This window comes from Equus quagga, chromosome 6 (assembly GCF_021613505.1).
Source record: "Equus quagga isolate Etosha38 chromosome 6, UCLA_HA_Equagga_1.0, whole genome shotgun sequence".
NCBI lineage: Eukaryota > Metazoa > Chordata > Mammalia > Perissodactyla > Equidae > Equus > Equus quagga.
This window is the reverse complement of record NC_060272.1, coordinates 72057307-72071848: the sequence shown is the minus strand read 5'-3', so window position 1 is coordinate 72071848 and position 14542 is coordinate 72057307. Positions and strand designations below refer to the sequence as shown.

The following is a 14542-nucleotide window of genomic DNA, read 5'->3' as shown; positions in this document are numbered from 1 at the left end:
TCTCGCTAAGGCACGTCACACCTTTCTTACACTTAGGAACACTAGGCAGCACTTTAGCCCTACACTTGGAGGCCATTTTAAGCAGTGAAATCACCAAAGCACAAAAAAAGCAAAAAATGTGGCACTAAATATACTGTGAAAAGAACATTGTTTACAATATGAAGGTTGAAACAGAAAGGCCAAGGATCAACTTAGACCTCAGTTGGGAACGCGCGTGTGTTCACTGCTCTGTGCATGTCCATAAATGACCATGAAAGCACTGTGAGTATTGATTTTAGGGTTACAAATAAATTTTAGAAAGTAGACAAATTCACAAATACATAATCTGAGAATAATGAGGATTGTGTAACGTTAGATGGCATTATGGAGGAAAAAAATGGGTGAGTGAATGGGAGGACTATTTTAGACTGAGTAGATTTGGAAGGTTTCTTGGAGGTGGGTGACGTTTGAGCAGGGGACTTCAGTGAAATTAGGGAGCTGGCCGTGTGACTGGACGAAAGGCATTCCAGGAAGAACAAAAGTCCTGAGAAGCGAAGGTCCTTGGCATGATTGAGAACAGGGAAGAGGCCACTGTGGTTGAGCAGAGTGAGCAAGGGAAGGAGAATTAGAACATGAGGTTAATGAGGTTGGCAAAAGCCAGATCTTGTAGGTCTTTGTGGGCCATAGTGAGGACCTCGTCTATGCTTGAGAATAAGGGGAAGCCACTGGAAGGTTTCAGGCAAGGGAGTAACATGATCTAGTCTGAGTTTTAAAAGGATCGCTGAAGTGAGGAGAATGAGTACAGTTGGTCAGACTAGAAGTCCTAGTCCATTACAGCCTCCTTAGAGTTTAAACTAGGGTGATGGCTGTGAGGGTGTTAAAAAGTAGTTGGATTATTATTGTGTTTCAAAGGATGTGTTGATGGGTTGGATGTGGGGTAGAAAGAGTGAAAGATGAAGCTCAGGTTTGGTTGCCTGAGCAAATGAGTTGTGCTATTTACCAAGACGGGACAGGCCTGGGAAGGAAAAAATTTAACTTAGGAAAGAATTTAATTCAATTTCGGATATGTTAAGTGTAAGATTCCTATTAGACTTCCAAGTGGAGATAGTTTAATAGGAAGATGGATCTGCAGTGCTGGGGCTCAGGAGAGAGGCAGAGACTGGAGATACTCATTTTGGAATTATGAACGCGTGGATCATGTTTAATGTCATGATATAGGATGGGTCCTCTAGGGAGTTAAAAACAGCTCTGGGTAACAAAAGGAAGAGTAAGAAGAAAACCAGATGTGCGTGGTGTCCTGAAAATCAAGGGAAGGAAGGCTTTTAAGAAGGAGGGAGTGATGCTACTCTGTCAGATCTGGTGCTGATCTGCCAGATGCAGCTGAGGAGTAATGTGAGGACTGAATTGACCATTGACTTTGATAATAGGGCACTCCTCGGTAACTTGCAAGGACAGTTCAGTGGAACTGTGAGAATAAGAGTGAGTGGGTTCAAGAGAGAGGAGATGGTGAGAAAGCACAGCTATAGAGCCATTCTCTTGAAACATTTACCTGGTGTCTGGTAAGGGAACCTAGAGTCAAGGTTTTTGTTAATGATTTTAAGATGGGACATGTCATAATATGTTTATGTGTGGATCTGAATGTTCCGTGGAAAGAGAAATGGATGTTGTAGATGAGAGAAGGAACAGTTGCAGGAGGAAATTTCTCCAGGGATAGGATCCAGTATATGAAAGGAGGAGGGTGTAACCTTAAGAGCTAGAAGAGTTTATCCACTTTAATACTAGGGAAGACAAAGTATGTGGATACAGATGTTAGGATATTTGATGATTAGAGAATGAGAAAGGTCTTGTGATTATTTTCTCAGGGATATAGCAAAATTATCAGCTGAGGGTATGAGGGGAGGAGGAGTTGAAGATTGAGGAAGAGAGGTTTGAATTATTAGTCTCTAAAGCTAATTGAATAGGCTTCAGAGTAGTAGTAGGCTCGCTGGGCAGTGCTGAGAGCCTACCAGAGGTTTGTGGTTATAAATTTAACTGAGACCAGCTAAGATGGTCACTTATTTTTCTCCAATCATGTTTGCTGCTCAGGTGCAGGACAGAGAGTAAGTGGGAGAGTAAGCCAGTTATTGTCAGACAAATGGGACACAGGAGAAAAGGAATTAAGGTTTTAGGCAAGGAAAATTATTATAGTGATGGATAAGGAGAAAAGTAGGGACATGGGACAGGTGATGGTCATTTAAAAAGTGGTGGCAGATCTCCATGGATTTGGGGTGGGTTCAAAGACCGCCAGAATGGGATTTTAGTGGAGGAAGTAAACTGGTTAGGAAGTGGTGTGCCTGAAATTGAGCTCTCGGAGACAGTGCAGTTAGTTATTGGTGACGACGAGTTCTAAAGTATGACAAGGAAAGTGCATGGCCAAGATTGGATGAGAAGACCATGAAAAGCGAGGAGATGAAGGAACCAAGAGGCCGGGATGGTGTATGGCTAGTTTTGTGGAAGGCAAAATCATTTCAATGGCAGCAGGAGTCCTGGTGGAAAGAAATATACAGCAAGCCAGGAGCTAAACTCAAAAAAAGGCAGAATTCCTTGAAAATGGCTGATGGCAGGAAAAGGAACAGTATGGGTAGTTCAGTATAACGGTTTGTGCTTCAAAGGCACTGGAGAGTTATAAGGAAGATGGGGAAACAGTGGTTGAAACAGCAAAAAGGAACCAGGAAGACAAAACAGCCACCACTTGTCAGGGCTGTAGGGGAAGCTGTTTCATCAGAGGATATTGAGATTTCACTTAGCACAATGGCTGGGAAGAGACTGCTTACAGAAGTTGAGGACACGGAGTTCCTGTCAGTGACAGACCGTGCATTCCAGAGGACTGTGGGAGGGTTAAGGTGTTGGGGAGGAGTGGGAGATTGGCATTAGATGTAGAGTCTAATGTCCCAGGAGGCTTCGAGTTCACAGGGCGACAGAGATAAACAAGAGCGCAGGTTATGGTTGGATCTCTTGGGGAAAGGAAATTGGGAGCATCATGAGTTCTAATTATAGGATCCCTCTTGGGCAGTTTGAGAGGTGAGGCAAGGCGGGAGTGTTCTTGAAGGGGGAGCGTGGGAGCAAGGTGTCTGAATAGCACAGGGAGCTCTGCGGGCCTCCCTTCAGTCCTGCAGTGGCTGCATTGGAGTCTTACTAATTTATATGCACCCTTTAAGTATAAAGGTATTAAACTTTTCTGTCACGTGGCAATTCTCGTTTCCAGTTGACCATCATTTTTAATAGTTCAACAGAAGTTTTACATTATTTCAGTCTTTTCCTTTTGGGATTATGTTTTTTAGCAAGGTCATTTCCACCAAAGAAATATATAAATATTTACATATAATCTTCTAATGAAACTAGGTTTCTTTTCTTTTCCTTTTTTTTTTTGTCATGAATCTTTGATTCTTTTGGAATATATTTTGGTGTGTTGCATTGAGGTTTCTTTTATCTCCCATAGTAAATTTGTTCAAATACCATTCACTGAGTCACCGAACTGTTCTTGACCCATCCAGAATACACCATTCACATGTCCTTCATACTAAATTTATTAAACATTCAGTTCCTGTAGTATGTTGAAGTTATGTGGAAAAAATTTAGTGATCAGTTATAGAATGATGAACAGCGTAAATACCAATTTTTCCAGAAAAAAATGCTAGGACGAAAGACTATTAAATTTTAGCTGATTTTTCTTCCAGTTAACGTTACTGCAATAATGCACTCTGCAGAAAAAGTGTATGCAAAGTGGAACATACAATTTATTAGAGTTTTTTGGTTTTGTTTCTTCTAGTTTTAGTGAGATATCATTGACATACATCACTGTATAAGTGGAAGGTGCACAATGGTTTGGCTTACATATATTGTGAGATGATTACCACAATAAGTTTAGTTAATTTTAGTTTTGCTGGGTAACACAAATGCAAACAACACAAAATGGACTGGTTTCTCCAAACTTAAGAGTCTGGGGGCCAAGACATATTGATCTATATGTATGTGTTACAGCAGGGGAGAAAGAGGAGGAATGGTAGGTCAATCTGGTGCATTAGAGAAAACATCCCAAAGAAATGACGGTAAACGAATTACTTCATTCTGAGCAGTTTCCGGGGCAACTCCTCCTGTGGGCTCTCCTGCTACAGGTGGAGAGCCACCCACAGTCGGTGGGCTCTGAAACAGGCCTGCTCGGCGAGCTTGTCTGTGACAGGCCCTCTTGCTTCTCCCCCACCAGTGTTCCCTCAGGAAGACACAGAAGAGGCAAGCAGGGCCAAGAGGCACCAGGATGCTTCTAAATAAAGCAGATCCACGAAAAGGCGCTTATTAACTTCGGCAAGATAGCAAAAAGTGCTAAAGTGACAATAAATCTGGTACTGGAGAAGTTTAAAATAATCAGGAGATTAAATATAACCCACAGAAGCAAGAGGTTACCAGAAGAAAAGGAACTCCTGTGAAATTCTTCAAATCTCAAAATGGAAATGTATTTTCTGTTTAGTTATAGCAGACACGTAATAGCTCGCCAGCCTCCTCTTTCTTATAGCCTTCCCACTGGGCTTGGAGCAGAGATTATCGAAATATGCTGGGGAAGTTCAAGTGTCTCTACAGCTCACCTGGTATTTTTTTTTTTTTTTTTAAAGATTTTATTTTTTCCTTTTTCTCCCCAAAGCCCCCCGGTACATAGTTGTGTATTCTTCGTTGTGGGTTCTTCTAGTTGTGGCATGTGGGACGCTGCCTCAGCGTGGTCTGATGAGCAGTGCCATGTCCGCGCCCAGGATTCGAACTAACGAAACACTGGGCCGCCTGCAGTGGAGCGCGCGAACTTAACCACTCGGCCACGGGGCCAGCCCCAGCTCACCTGGTATTTAACGCTTCCCACAGCCCTGAGGCAACTACGCCAGGCCGATTCAGCAGGATGCGTGATGTTTGTAGTTGTAAACCGATGTCCCACTGGCTGTGGAACTTGTGGTTATTGTAAAGAATCCCTGTGCTTGGTAATTAACAGAGAAATTCTATATTTAAAACCTCAGTTCTATATTAAGTCTTATCCATTGCAGATTTTCACCTATGTAGTATTTATTATAGTGAATTCCAATTATCAGACCAACCTATCCTCTAGTATAAGTGAATATATTATTCAATTAAGTATAAATAATCATTATGCTCACACATACATATAATAATCTGTAATAATCTACTTCTCAGTTTATTACTAAGGTAGTTGAGGATCTCCTTATTTTAAAGTGTGTATTTGATTTACTTGTTTGGGAATAACTAGTTTGAGTCAACTTGGACAGGCAATAATTTTTCTTGCTTTGTTTTAACTGAAAGAAGAAAAGCAATGAAAAATGGCTCAATTCCTATGAGGGGGTAACTACAAATTGGTATCTGCTGATGGTATAACTCCCTATAGAAGGGACGCTGAAAGAATCAATATATTAAAGCCCTTCTCATCCAGTCCTTCCAGATTGTAATAATACAGCAATGTGTTAAAACCTCAAGGCAGCTTATTTTGTCTCAGGTCCTTTATTGCTAATTTTATATATCTACTTAATTGCTCAGGAAAAAAATCGGTTTCTCTTTGTGACTTGTCAGCAGTATTAGACTATTCTAGAAACCAAATTTCTGCTAGTTTAATTTCAGGGAAAATTCTGTCAGCCATCTAAAGTAAACATTAATGCCTTTGCCTAAATTCAATTCCATTGTCCTAAAACTGTAACTGCTTAATTTAGCAAATAGTTTCTTAGGATTTTCAAGCTTCCACATACTTTTAGATGTCTCCTCTGATGTTTTCATCTGTAGGGCTCCTCAAATCCTTTTGGCAGTAGATAAGGCAATATTGAATGACTTCATTTGCTTCTTGGTGGTATCAGATTTTCTGAGAAACCAATGGTATTTATTCAATCACCTGTCAATAGATTCTGTTAAGAATCTATTGAAGATTCTTAAAATCTTCAGTTTAGTAACTTCCACACCTAAATACTTTGGATTTGACAAGTTTTATGACCTTTATCAGTAATAAGAATAGAAATTGAATAAATAAAATGCACACTGGGCTTCAAAATCTGGGGGCCAAGAACACTGTTCCAGAGGGTCTGTGACTCCCCCGGACATTGTAAATAAAGTTTTATCTGTGAATATGTACATCCTGGGGAGGTTCCTTAGGTTCTCATTCAGATTTGCACAGGGCCTCGTGGACCCCTAAGCAGTCTCTTGGAAAGTTGATCTTGAATAAATGAAGTTTAACTTAAAATGAAGTTTAACTTAAAAAAATGAAGATTGTTTCTGGGACTAGGTTCTAGATGAACTCCACGACGGACAATCAGCCCAAGTAAGGTAAACTAAGAGTATGGACAATTTATAATTTTTCTAATTTCAAGATTTCTTTAAGATGCCTCTAAATTCCCAATATCAAGCAATAGTTTCACCATTTTCAGGGTCACCCAGGTCACCAGGCATCATCTTCAACACTTCCCTGCTGTTTCGGTCCCTAAATCTTGTCCGATGTTCCCATGAATTACGTCCATGCCTTCTTTCTACACCCACCTCAGCCTGAGCTTCGTTGCCTCTCCTTTGAAATATAATTTCATCTTAAGTGTTCTCTGATCTCTTATCTCCCCTACACTGTTGTTCCCAGACCAACCTCCTAGAACAGATTTCTGATGTCTTGAAAGAGGGATCTTTAACAATTACTCCCTCACTTTACAGGGTAAAGTCTAGCCTCATCCCTTGGTCTTGGTCTTCAGGGCCCTTCCACAAGCTAAGAACATTTTCACTGCATCCTATTTAAGTACACTTGTCCTACATACTGGTTATGCTCATCTCCTAACCCTGCCCCCCATCTTGTCCAGCAATTTCCGCAGCCTTAGATGCCCCTCCCCTACCTTCTGGCCTGTCCAGATCTTTCAGGCATGTTTCAAATCCTCCCTGAGGACACAATCCGGACTATCTATGTTGACTTCCTCCTTCACTGCCTGGGAACATTTTTCTGTGGCCCTCATAGAGACACTTCATCATAGGCATTTTTATCTGACTGTCCATCTCTGTTAACCACATTAGCAGAGAAGGCAGGGACTGCTTCTGTCCTGGGTATGTGCTATGTGACAGGCCTGTGCTAGATGAGCAGGCACTGTGAAAGAAGACATGGTCCTTACTCTCAAGGAGTTCCTGTTCCAGCGTAGGTGACAAGGAACTCCCTGGTTTCAGGGCAGTGAGACGAATGCACAGATGGAGGCAGTCAGGAGAGGCTTCCCTGAGGAGGTGACTCCTCAACACATGTTGCCCACGTAAGTAGAGTAGGGGTGCGGAAGGGCACATGAGGGCAAAGGGAAAGGTACCTTCGGGTATAAGGCAGGGTGGGCCATTCAAGGAACTCCTGGTAAGTGCTAATAACCACTAGAAGGTTCCATGCAGGAGCATGGTAGGAGACAAGGCTGTGAATCATGAAAGCCTTTGTGTGCTAAACTCAAGAATTTGAACTGTATCCTGAAGGAAAGCCTTCGGAATCTAAAATGATCCTTAACAACAGAAAATGGTCTCTTCCTTCGAGGAGCTTATAACCTAGCATAAATATACTCAGCTTCAAAGTGGAAGGCCATGATTTCTAAGTCCCCATAACTTCAGTAACAGCAAATATTATACCTTCTTCATCTTGAAATGTTAGACTAGATTTGAGCAGTGTATAAATGACCTTATGACCTAATTTCCCGTCATCTTGTTGTTTCCACTGTAAGCTATCCTTAAGTGTAGGTGGAAGGTTTGGAATTTTGAGGAGCATCAGAAAGGCCCTTATCTAAGAACATTTTTAAGGGCTACCTGTTACTCTGACTGGAATTCCACTGTAAGTGCAACATTGTGTCTCCTAGTCAGGGCTCCTAACTAGACAATAGAGGATATTTTATGATCAACAATTATTTGATAAATAATGATCAGCCAGCATTTGCCAAGGCATTCCCTAAGAGAGAGCCTAGTGAGAGAGTTAACTATGCCTTCTGCTAGGTCTCTCAATTCTATCCATAAATTATCCACGATAAGACAAAGCACCTAACCACACGACCCCAATCTTGGCAGAAATGAAACTCTATCACTATGTTATCATATTATCTTATGGTTCTATCTTCATAGAAATTCTTATGTGAAACATCAGTTGAAAAATGTTTGTGTCTTCTGTGAGACCAGAGTTGAAAATATGTCATTTGAGACCTTATAACAGGAACCCGTACAAACAATTTCTGCTAGTTTAATTTCAGGAAAAATTCTGTCAGCCATCTAAAGTAAACATTAATGCCTTTGCCTAAATTCAATTCCATTGTCCTAAAACTGTAACTGCTTAATTTAGCAAATAGTTTCTTAGGATTTTCAAGCTTCCACATACTTTTAGATGTCTCCTCTGATGTTTTCATCTGTAGGGCTCCTCAAATCCTTTTGGCAGTAGATAAGGCAATATTGAATGACTTCATTTGCTTCTTGGTGGTATCAGATTTTCTGAGAAACCAATGGTATTTATTCAATCACCTGTCAATGGGCAATTGTTTTTTTGGTGGGGGGGGGCGGTTTGCATTACAATTACTGCTGTTGGTGAACAATCTTCGGCAGGTCTCCTAAAGAATATATGCAAATTTCCCCTGGATATATGGTAGGAAGAAAACTCACAACGCATGGGCTGCCAATCCAGAAGCAGTGTCTCTCTTAGATCCACCCACGTTAGATGCCAACTATGTTAAGAGAGCACTGTCCTCCTCTGCCCTAGAAACATGGTAGCGTCTTACACCTATTTGATTAAAAATCTCATGGTTGCCGTTTTAAAATGAATCTCTATAGAGACAGTCTCAGGAAAACAAGCGCTGCCGTCCCTGGGTGGGCTCGAACCACCAACCTTTCGGTTAACAGCCGAACGCGCTAACCGATTGCGCCACAGAGACCCAGCTACCCAGCCGACCGCGCGGCGTGTACAGATTCCCGCGGCCGCGGTGGCTCTCGCCGCCCTGGGCGCTGCCGCGCGGGCACCGCGGGGAGGCGGCGCGAGGAGCCGAGGCTGCGGCGGCCCCGCCGCGGGGGCGGGAAGGAGAAGGCTGAGCCCGCGGCGGCCACGGAGGGCGTTGGGGCTGAGGTACAAGCCCTTCCGGGGACAAAGCCCGCCCCCCACGCTCCAGGCTGCGAGGGCGCGTCCCCCGGGTCCGCACAGGAGAGCTGCGGGCCGGCCGCGTGCGGTGCGCCGCGGGGGACCGTCACCGTGGCCACGTGGACGTGCCGCCCCGTCGGTGGGGGGAGCTTGGGACAGGGGTCTTGCCAGGCAGAGTACGGTAAATCCTGCGCCAGGAGAGGCCGGTGCTGCGTGGGCGCGAGGACTGGGAGCCGCGTCTGTCAGGCCCGACCGTCGGGCAGTTTGTCACCCTTCGTGCGTGTGCGTGTGCGCGCGCGTGTTGGTGCCCCTCCCCCTTAGGCTCACCCCCCCCCCCATTACCATCCCCCCGTAAAATGCTAATACCACGCATTTACCGCGTGTCTGTGAATTTCCCGTATGCGTATCTGTGCTTGGTACATAAAAAGGGTAACGCTTTTCTCACGTCCTAATAACTAATTTTTATCCCCTTTGGAAGTACATGGCCTCCGTTTGAGAACGCATGGTTAGGGGACTTCAGAAAGGGCTCTACGGAGGCACTGGCAACGAAGAGATGCCTATTAGTTTGAGATGAGCCCTGAAGGCTTCCCTTTCCCTGACTTCCGAATTGAGCCCACTGAAATCCAGGATGCGGCAGTATCCGTGAAGGAGGCGGGTGGGAGAGTTAGCATCGTGCCATTTTTCATCTGGATGGCCCATCAGTAGAGCTCATCTGGGACCGGCTCCTCCCTTCTCCTCACCCTACAGAATGGGGGAATTCGCTGTAGCTCTCCACATAGTAAATCCAGGCCTGCGTCTTCCATGTTTCCATGCAATTTGACCTGTGAGGGAGACTCCCCTATCTCCTCCTTTGCCTCTGTCCTCTCCCTCTCCCCCTCTTCCTAGTTCCTTTCTCACTATTTCACCCCTTTTTCTTTAAGCATACAATTCTCTGGCATTAAGTACATTCACACTGCTGTGCAACCATCACTATCCAGCTTCAGAACTTTTTCATCTCCCTAGGGTGCAACTCTTTACCCATTAAGCGCTACGTCCTCCTTCCTGTCTTCCCCCAGTCCCTGGAAACCGCCGTTCTGCTTTCTGTCTCTGATTTGACTGCTCTAGATACCTCATGTAAGTGGAATCGTACAGTATTTGTCCTTTTGTGACTATCTTGTTTCACTTAGCATACTGTCTTCACAGTCATCCATGTTGTAGGATGTGTCAGAATTTCGTACCTTTTTAAGGCTGAATTACGTTCCGTTGTATGTATACACCTCATTTTCTTTACCCATTCATCTGTTGATAGACGCGTGGGTTGCTTCCACCTTTTGGTTATTGTGAATAATGCTGCAGTCAATGTGGGTGTGCAAGCATCTCTTCAAGACTTTGCTCTCAATTCTTGTGGGTATATATCCAGAAGTACAAAAGATGAATCATATGGTCATTCTATTTTTAGTTTTTGGAGGGACCACCATACCATTTCCCACAGCAGCTGCACCATTTCACATTCCCACCAACAGTGCCGAAGGGTTTCTGTTTCTCCACATCCTCACCAATACTTATTTTCTTTTTTTTTTGTAATAGCCATTCTAATGGATGTGAACTGTCATCTCATTGTGGTTTTGATTTACGTTTCCCTAATGATTAGCGATGTTGAGCATCTTTTCTGAACCCTTCTTTTGAATCTGGGTTCTACGACTCTTGCTCTATTGGCTTCCTCCTAGCAAGAGCTGGCTTTGCTTCAGCGAGGAGGAAGCTGAGAGTGATGGAGGCCAGCTTCGGACAAAAGAGAGGAGGGAGAGGGCTAAGGTGGCCCTGAAGAGTTGAGCCTGTGCCATGCGAGGAGAGGAGATGGGGTCTTCTGTGAGGACCTTGTAGAGATCCTGCTGTCCTGAGGTTCTTGCTCATCTGTGCTGGGCAACTTTTGGAGTCAGTTATGTTTATCCTGACCCTGCAGGGATATTTACATGTGTGGTGCTTGTGAATGACCAACAAGTGAAGAAGGAATTGGTGACCCCCACCTTAGAAATATCGGAATGGGTAATGTTTTCCAAACTACATTTTTAAAAGTTAACTTAAAATCATGATAATTCAATGCAATTTTCCATTTTCAATTTCTTCTTAAGAACTGTGGAAATTTCTTATTTAAGTGTTTAAACAAAGATCTCTTTTTTTTGTGATTTTTCTTAAAAACACAGTGAGATCTTTCAGATGTGTAGGAAATAGAACTTTATTTTTCTGTAACGCCATTCAATTTCTATTTTGATTCCCTATTCTGCTGCTGCCAAAAATGTAATCTCAGTCAGTTCAGGATTCCCCCTGTCCTCTTCCCTGGAGTTGTTTCCAAATGCTGAGGCTTTGGGGGGCGGTCACTCATCTGGTCATTGAGTCACAGGTGCACATAGGTGCTGAAGAGGCAATTTTGCTCCTATTGCAGGTCCCATGGCTCTCCTGTGCCTCTGTTGAGAGAAGGAAATCTCTTGTGAAATTGGCTGTGTGGCATCAGCCGTTCCGTAAGTCATTCCTGGCACAGTCCCTCTCGCATGCAACCTGTTAGGGACTGACTGTTTGTGTCCTCCAAAATTCACGTGTTGAAATCTAATCTCCAATTCGATGGCATTGGAGGCAGGGCCTTTGGATGGAGCTCTCATGAGGGGGATTAGTGCCCTTTTAAGAAGAGGCCGGAGAGCTAGCTGGACTCTTTCCATCATGTGAGGATACAATGAGACGTCAGCAGTCTGCAGCCCAGAAGAGGGCCCCCACCAAAACCTGACCAGGCTCACGCCCTGACCCCAGACTTGCAGCCTCCAGAACTGTGAGAAGTAAATTTCTGTTGCTAAGCCACCCAGGCTATAATACTTTGTTATCGTAGCCCGAGCTGACTACCATAGGAACCCACACTTCTCTATTCTCATCAGCCCCACCCACACGCCCGCATTTCTCCAGCCCCGGACTGTGGGATGTACAAGTGGTGGTGAAGTTTTAGAGGCACCTGCGTGGAAGGAAAAGAAGGAAATAACCACCAAGTTACTCTTGACGCCTCAAGTGCCATCTGAAAGTCTATGTCCTTCCAGTAGTACTTGTTTGAAAATATTATCTAATCTTCTGTGCTAGGCTGAGCTCTGGGGTCTCTTCCTCCATATTCATGTGGGTACAATGGTTTTCTGAAAGGAAGATGGCATTAATATGCCAATTGTGCTTAAGTAACTATAAGTTCTTATCAAACTACAAAACAGGCATTCTAGGAACTGGATGGTCCATCCCTTGAAATTACACTCCCAACTAGAAGCTCCCACTGCAGTGTAAGCTCTCCAAGGGCAGAGATTTTGGTTGGCTTTGCTCCCTGCTGAATCCCCAGCACCTACAACAGAGCTGGCACATGGCAGGCACGCAGTAATGACGTACTGATCAATGTGGAAATGAAAACCATAAGTCATAAAGTAAACTGGAAGAAATAAAATGTGACAGAAAAATTAAATTCCTAATATATAAGGAGCACTTATCAATTAATATGAAAAATACCTCTTTACAACTCAACTAAAAAAATTGAACAAACCCCCCAAAATGGTGACATGAACAGAATATTTCCCAAAGAAGAACTACACATGACCAATATAATCATAAAAGTTTAGCCTCATTGGTAATCAAAGTCAAAATTTGATTTGAAAAACTGAGTGAAATAAAAACTTTCCTTTTCCCCAATAGCAAAGAAGAAAAAGGGATAGTACTAACATGCTACCAAGGGCCCTGTTAGCAGCCACTCTCCCACAGGAGTGAGGAGAGGGAACTTGGTGTATTACTTTTGGGTAGCAGCTTGGTAATCTGAACGTTAAACAATGCTTATACCCTATCATTCTAGAAATTCTGCGTGAAAAATCTATCCTAGGGAAGCAAGCAGAGGTGTGACCAAAGCTTTAAGTGTATCATCACAGTATTGCTTATAATAGTGATAAATAGGAAACAACTTAAATGTCCAGCAATGAGAGAAAATGATGAATTGCGTGATATTTCGAAAATGGAGTATTAATTCTATAGATGTCTGAAATAGTGTTTGCAAAGGATATTTCAAAACATATAGTCATGATAAAGTGTGAAGTAAAAAAAGGTAGGATACAGAACATATAATCATAAAAATAATATTTTCAACAAGTATTTGACAGCAGGGTCATGATAGAATGTTAAGTGCAAAGGTAGGTTGGAGGACCGTGTGGCATGGTAACTCACAGTCACCTAGTTCTTTCATGTGTGCTCATGCTTTGGAAACACTCTATGTATATCACCTCATTTAAGCCACAGCACCCCTTGGAGGCAGATTCTCTTACTTAATTTGAACGTCACAGGTGAGGGGATGTGTGCAGAGAGCAGTTTGTTCGGGTTACAGAGCTGGTGAAGGGTAGGGCCAGGTTTCAGCCCCGGAGTCAGGCTCCAGCCACCACGCTTGTGACCTTGACCCATACAGCCTCTCACATTGTATGGAAGGCATGAACCAAATTCTGTGTGGGGGGGTGTGTGTGTAATGTTTGGAAAATTCTTCAAAACATTATTAGTGGTTATCTCTGGGTGGAGATTTTTATTTTCTTCCTGACCCCGTTTCACTGGTATCTCATGCATTCGCAGTAAGCGGTACTTTCACGGGTCCCCGAGGAAAGGCAGCAGCAGTTTCCTGCATTACAGATAGAGGGGGGTAGGTGCTTGTTCTCCGCCCGATAGCCTCCATCTGGGGGCAGAGGAGGGCCGGGCTGCGAGGAGGTGACTCGGGCAGTCAGCTCTGTGCGCGCTCCTGCGGCTCTGCCAAGCACGGTATAACTGTCAATGCTGATCCCTTTCCCCCTCTGAGAACAGGATGCCTGAGGAACACACGATCCACGCCTGTGGGGAAGTTTACAGTGTGTGACTCTTCAGTGATGAATATGCTTTCATTTAAAAAGAATTTAGATTTTAGGTGACCTTTATATTCTTTTTAATTTTTTAAGGCACTTCTTTGCGCTAATCTTTTTTCTTTTTTACAGTGAGTTGTTTCCATTTGGGAAGAATAACCCCAACCTACAGGAGAATATTAAGACCTTTTTTTTTAACATTTGCAAATATGCTATGAAATATTTAATACATTTTGGGCTAAATGACAGTAGATACTTATTGAATCTCATAAGGAACTGGGCTAGATGCTTCAGGGATCTCTCCTCTGCCCAAGACTCTCTGAGACATCATTCCTGGCCACAGATCACTTTAATCTACTTCTGGAACCAGAAGATACGTAAAAAAATTTCAAGGCAGTAAGTGCCACCTGTGTGGCACAGATGGTAAATGCTTTAGGATCCGAGGTGGGAATTATCACTGAGCAGGCAGTAAAGGAGCCAGGAGGAAGGGGCGTTGGGCTGGTCCTTGGCAGGATCCTTTAGATGGTGAGGAGAAGGAACAGAGGCATGGATGTGAGAACAGAAGACCAGCCGAGCG

The 14542-nt window shown here is 43.5% G+C and overlaps 1 non-coding gene across 1 annotated transcript; it reads right to left on the bottom strand.

Annotated features, from left to right (window-relative positions):
• Positions 1–8832: 8832 nt before the first annotated feature.
• TRNAN-GUU (transfer RNA asparagine (anticodon GUU)) lies at positions 8833–8906 on the bottom strand. Its single transcript has one exon. It is a non-coding gene; the product is annotated as a tRNA-Asn (tRNA).
• Between the last annotated feature and the right edge of the window lie 5636 nt (positions 8907–14542).